Here is a 6,197-nt window from a genome sequence, read left to right as displayed (position 1 = left end):
TGTACAAATGAATGCTATGGGACATTAGAGAAGAAACATTAGGAGAGGTGGTCATGGAACACTTCGTCAAGAAAATGGAACTCAGAGATAGACTTTAAAGAAAGTGAAGATTTTAGAAAGGAAAGTCCTAGGTACTTAGTATTTTTGACAACTACCACAGCAGAAAACAAAGGTATCAAAGGACATAAAGCATCTTTTTTTTTTTTTTTTTGAGACGGAGTCTCGCTCTGTCGCCCAGGCTGGAGTGCAGTGGCCAGATCTCAGCTCACTGCAAGCTCCGCCTCCCAGGTTCCCGCCATTCTGCCTCAGCCTCCCGAGTAGCTGGGACTACAGGCGGCCGCCATCTCGCCTGGCTAATTTTTTTTTGCATTTTTAGTAGAGACGAGGTTTCACCAGGTTAGCCAGGATGGTCTCGATCTCCTGACCTTGTGATCTGCCCGTCTCAGCCTCCCAAAGTGCTGGGATTACAGGCGTGAGCCACTGCGCCCGGCCAAAACATCTTATTTTCTTGTTATGCCTTTAATTTTTATATTTATGAGCTTATTCATTTGAAAATGAAGGATACATATTGCCATGTTTTCAAATTGAATTTATACAGAGACAGGCCTACAATGAAAGAAAAGCAGTATTTTTCAGATAAAAATTAATTCAAATGGATGTAACTTAAATGAAAAAATAAAACTATAAAACCTTAGAAAAAAAAAAAATAAGAGAAAATCTTCAGGATCCAGGGGTCAGCAAAGAGTTCTTAGTCAGGACACCGAAAGTGTAATCTGTTAAAGGAAAAAATGATCATTTAAACCTCATCAAAATTAAAACTTTTGTTCTGCGATAACTCATGTGAAAAGTCTTAAAAGATAAGTGAGAAACAAAGAAAATATTTGTAAACCAAATATCCCACAAAGGAATAATATCTAGAATACATTTTTTAAAACTCTGAAAACTCTAAATTTAAAGATTAGAAAATTGGCGAAAGACAGGAATTCTAGATTTCAACATGTCACTGAGAAGGATATAGAGATGACAAATAACACATGAAAAGATGTTCTACCTGTCAGCCATCAGGGAAATGTAAATTAAAACCAGAAAGAGATATCACTATACACCCATCAGAATGGCTAAAACAAAAATATGAAAACCGCACATGCTGACAGATTTGAAGAGAAATAGGATCATTCATACTTTGCTGATGTGAATATAAAATGGTACAACCACTCTAGAAAATATTTTGGCTGTTTCTTATGAAATTAGACATGCAATTACTATATGACCCAGCAATTACTTTCTTGAACACTTATCCCAGAGAAATGAAAATATTTTCACACAAAAACCTATACATAACTGATCATATGAGCTTTATTCATAGTAACTAAAAACTAGAAATAGCCCAGATGTCCTTCACTGGGAGAATGGTTAGATAAACTGTGGTATATATGCACCATGGAATATTGTTCCATGAAATTAGAAGTAACCAACTGTTGATACACACAACACAGATAAATACCTGGAGAATTATGTTGAGGGGAAAAAGCCAATATCCAAATGTTACATTGAATAATTCCATTGATATAACTTTTTGAAATAAAAATAAAATTGAACATGGAAAATAGATGTGTGCTTGCCAGAGGTTAGAGATCGGGATGGGAGGCAGGTGGGTAGTTATAAAAGAGCATTCTTGTGTTGATAGAGGAGTTTTGAATCTTTGCTGTTGTTACGGATTTCATGTTTATATTGTCCCCCCAAAAATTAGTATGTTAAAACCCTTGTCTCCAATAAGAATGGTATTTGGAGGCAGGGCCTTTGGGAAGTAATTCAGTTTAGATGAGGTCTTGAAAGGGGAGTCCCCATGAAGGGATTAGTGCCCTTATAAGAAGAGACCAGAGCTCTTTCTCTCTCTACCATATAAAGATACAGCAAAAATATGGCCATCAGCCACCAGGAAGAGAGTCACAACCAGGAACCAAATCCATCAGCACTTAGATTTTGCACTTCCAGGATTCAGAACCATGAGAAATACCTATTAGTTGTTTAAACTACCCAGTTCGTGGTCTTTGATATAGCAATCCAAGCTAACTAAAATGATTGTGGTGTTGGATACATGAACCTACAGCTGTTAAAATTATGTAGAACCAAATACACAGGTGCACACACATACACAAACACATGAGTACAAGGAAAATGGGAAATCTGAAATAAGATCAATGGATTGTATCAGTGTCAACAATCTGGTTGTGGCTAGGCATGGTGGCTCATGCCTATAATCCCAGCACTTTGGGAGGCCAAGGCTGATGGATCACTTGAGGTCAGGAGTTCAAGACCAGCCTGGCCAACACAACATGTTGAAACCCCATCTCCACTAAAAATACAAAAATTAGCCAAGTGTGGTGGTATGTACCTGGAATCCCAGCTACTCAGGAGGCTGAGAGGCAGGAGAATTGCTTGAACCCAGGTGGCAGAGGTTGCAATGAGCCGAGATCATGTCACTGCACTGCAGCCTGGGCAACAGAGTAAGACTCCGTCTAAAAAAAAATATATATATATATATATATATACACACACACACACACACATAAATATATATCTCCTGGTGGTTATACTATAGTATAATTTTGCAAGATGTTCTTATGGGAAAAAAATTAGGCAAGGGATCTCTCTGTATTATCTTTTACAACTCTATGTGAATCTACAATTACATCAAGGCAAATTTCAATTAAAAATAGAATTTAAAAACGTATAGCTTCTTCCTGGGAAGAAATTGGTCAGAAATTAACACAAGAACAAAACATGAGGATGTAACTTGCTTGCACTGCTCTCAGTGGCAGAGGGGGCTATCTAAACACCACAGCAATGCAATAAGGAACGTCAGGCACCCTGAATGATAGCACTGTTGAGGTAGCAAAGCAAAGTGGCCTTCAGAACTATCAAAGATAAGAGAATTCTAGATTTCAACTTGAAAACAGAATTTAAGTGCTAAAATATCAGATATAAAAATACCTTCAGAAAGCATAATTATAGGGAAAATTTCCAATCTTTTTTTTTTTTTTTTGAGATGGAGTCTCGCTCTGTCACCCAGTCTCAAGTGCAGTGGCGTGATCTCGGCTCACTGCAAGTTCCGCCTCCGGGTTCACACCATTCTCCTGCCTCAGCCTCCAGAGTAGCTGGGACCACAGACGCCCGCCACTAAGCCCGGCTAATTTTTTGTATTTTTAGTAGAGACGGGGTTTCACCATTTTAGCCAGGATGGTCTCGATCTCCTGACCTCGTGATCTGCCCGCCTATGCCTCCCAAAGTGCTGGGATTACAGCTGTGAGCCTCCGAGCCTGGCCTAAAATCTTCTTGTATGAAACACTTATCTGGGTATCTGACATTTAGAGTCAGTCCTTCCATAAGATTTTCAGTCTGCATAGACATTGGCTATCTTTTTTTCCAAATTAAAAAAAAAAAACTTTCATTTTTAAAAAGAAGGAAAAGAAAGAAAACAATTCTCTATCATTATAAAATGTTTCTATTTATCTCTAGAAAATTTATTTCATTTAAAATATTCTGCCTTGTTAATAAATGGTTATACCAACTTTTGCTTGGTTAGTGTTGGATGTAATATATATATTTTTACATCTTTTATTTTCAGTCTTTGACTGCTGTTACACGAGTTATGTTTCTTTTAGCAGTTGATGCTGTTGTTATTGTTTTTAATGTAGTATAACAGTTGTGGAAGGGTATCAGTTTAGGTTGTTATACTTTTAATTAGGTATAACAGTCATTGTCTTTTAATTAGAGTATTTAGTTATTTTACTTTCGATGTTAATGAAATATTTGGCCTTAAATATACCATTGTGCTTTTTTTATTTGTCTCACCTGTTTTCTCTCTTACTTTGTAGATTATTTCCTTTTAAAATAAATCACTTAGATTAAATTTAGGTTTTATTCTACATTAACTATTTTTTAGTATTTTATTTCCCTTTATTATTTTAATAGCTATACATTTTTTCACTGCTCTTTCAGTGGTTATGCTAGAGAGTACAGCATGTGTCCTTGATATATCAAAAGCCTAATGTGAATTAATAATTTTACCTATTCTTGGCTAATGTTAGAACCTTAGAACATTTAACACTCTTCTAATGTCTGCCTATTTTCTATTGTTTTCATGTCTTTTTTATTATAAATGTGTGTGACTTCCTTAGACATTATCTTATTATCTAAAATAAATATTTATTTAGATTCACTCTCATATAGACCATTATCACACTTTTCATTCCTTTCATCATCATTGACTTCTCATCAGACACGAATATTGACAATTTTAAAGCATATTAGATACAGTGGAAGAGAGGATGAGTAAACTAGAAGACAGATCTGAAGAAAGTATCAAATTGAAACACACGAAAAAAGAAAGATAAGAGATATAAGGCTATGGTGGAAAAAAAGTCTAAAATGTATGTATTTGTAGTTCCAAAAGAAGGGAATTTAGTGAATGGGACAGACTAAAAAACTTAGGTGGCCGGGCGCGGTGGCTCAAGCCTGTAATCCCAGCACTTTGGGAGGCCGAGGCGGGCGGATCACGAGGTCAGGAGATCGAGACCCTCCTGGCTAACACGGTGAAACCTCGTCTCTACTAAAAATACAAAAAACTAGCCGGGCGCGGTGGCGGGCGCCTGTAGTCCCAGCTACTCGGAGGCTGAGGCGGGAGAATGGCGGGAACCCGGGAGGCGGAGCTTGCAGTGAGCCGAGATCGCGCCACTGCACTCCAGCCTGGGCGACACAGCGAGACTCCGTCTCAAAAAAAAAAAAAAAAAAAAAAAACTTAGGTGAATCTATTCTGTTTTAAAATATATATTTATTGAGTTTAATTTGTTATTGATTATTCAGTCCTAGAACATCATTGTAATTCATTTTTGTATATTTCAGTTCTTGCCTGAAATTTTTAATCTTATGTTTTACTTCTTTCAACATACTAAACACTTTCATTTTAAAGTTGATAATTTCATTAACTTGATCCCTTGTATTGTCTATTGTTTCTCTTGTTTTTTAATTGTGCTCTTACATTTCTGATTATATTTGACTGTATATTGAACATTGCATATAAAAATCATAGAGATATTTGCATTCTAAAATAATATTACCTTTCCTCAGAACATTTTCTTCTGATAAGTAACTGGGGAAATAACAATTCCAAACCCCTATAATCCAACAAGAGATTTATTTGATTAAAAGCGAGGCATCAGTCCATGTAGAGGTATATTTATTTAGAATTTACCCTTAATCCTAGCATATCATCCTTCCAAGCCTCAACCAAAAGCATAAGGGCTTTGCCAAAGCTCCTGTGTTTGCAGGTTGTGAACTCCAGTAGAGACGCTCATCAATATATGATGGGATTACAACCCAATAAACCCACTCTAAATTTAAAATATTGCAAGTCAAAAATGCATTTAATGCCACCTCACTCATCAAACATCACAGCACAGTCCTGCCTAACTTACAGGTAGTCAGAACACTTACATTAGCATATCAATGAGCAAAATTCTTTGAAACAAAGCCTATTTTATAGTATAGTGTTGAATATCTCATGGAATTAATTGACTACTGTACTGAAAGGGAAAAACAGAATGGTTGTATAGGAACTCAAAGTACTATTTCTACTGAATGCATATAACTTTTGCACCATTGTAAGTCAAAAATTCGTTGTCAAACCATTGTAAATCGGAGATTGTCTGTATCTGCTCCCAAGTCATTTGAGTCTACTAACAGCTCTGCCCCACTATGCTTTCCGAATCCATGATGTCCCTAAGGTTAAAAGCTCCCTCTCTATGTTTTTTGTTAAAGATTTTTGGCTTAATACTTTTTTGCTGCCTTGTTAAATCTCAATGCTTCAGACAGATTTTTCTCCCAGATTTTTTAGATGGTTTTCAGTGGAAGGGATGGTCTAAGCTATCTAGTCTGCATTAGTAGAAGGGGAATTCTCAGTTGCCTTTTTATGTTGATATTTGTATAATTTCCCCCATTTTTCCTCTGGAGACTTTTGGCCAGAGTCATCAATTCTTCTGTTCCAGTATGCAATATTCATTCCCTAACCCTGCTTTTGTGAAAGATAGAAGTTCTTTGTTCTCATATGTCTTAAAAAATACTTGTTTTCCATTCAATAGGAAGTTTTTCTTGCAGTGGTATTTTGTTTGGTCATTTTAATTCAAATTTTAGAAGCC

The 6,197-nt window shown here is 36.3% G+C and overlaps 1 long non-coding RNA gene across 1 annotated transcript; it reads right to left on the bottom strand.

The window, feature by feature from the left end:
- Positions 1 to 500: 500 nt before the first annotated feature.
- LOC117081794 lies at positions 501 to 2,517 on the bottom strand. Its single transcript, XR_004436281.1, has 2 exons — positions 2,396 to 2,517; positions 501 to 773 (listed from the first exon to the last, which is right to left on the bottom strand). It is a non-coding gene; the product is annotated as an uncharacterized LOC117081794 (long non-coding RNA).
- Positions 2,518 to 6,197: the final 3,680 nt, after the last annotated feature.

Source organism: Trachypithecus francoisi, unplaced genomic scaffold, assembly GCF_009764315.1.
Source record: "Trachypithecus francoisi isolate TF-2019V2 unplaced genomic scaffold, Tfra_2.0 Lachesis_group8, whole genome shotgun sequence".
NCBI lineage: Eukaryota > Metazoa > Chordata > Mammalia > Primates > Cercopithecidae > Trachypithecus > Trachypithecus francoisi.
The sequence above is the reverse complement of the archived record's forward strand: the minus strand, read 5'-3'. Positions and strand labels throughout refer to the sequence as shown.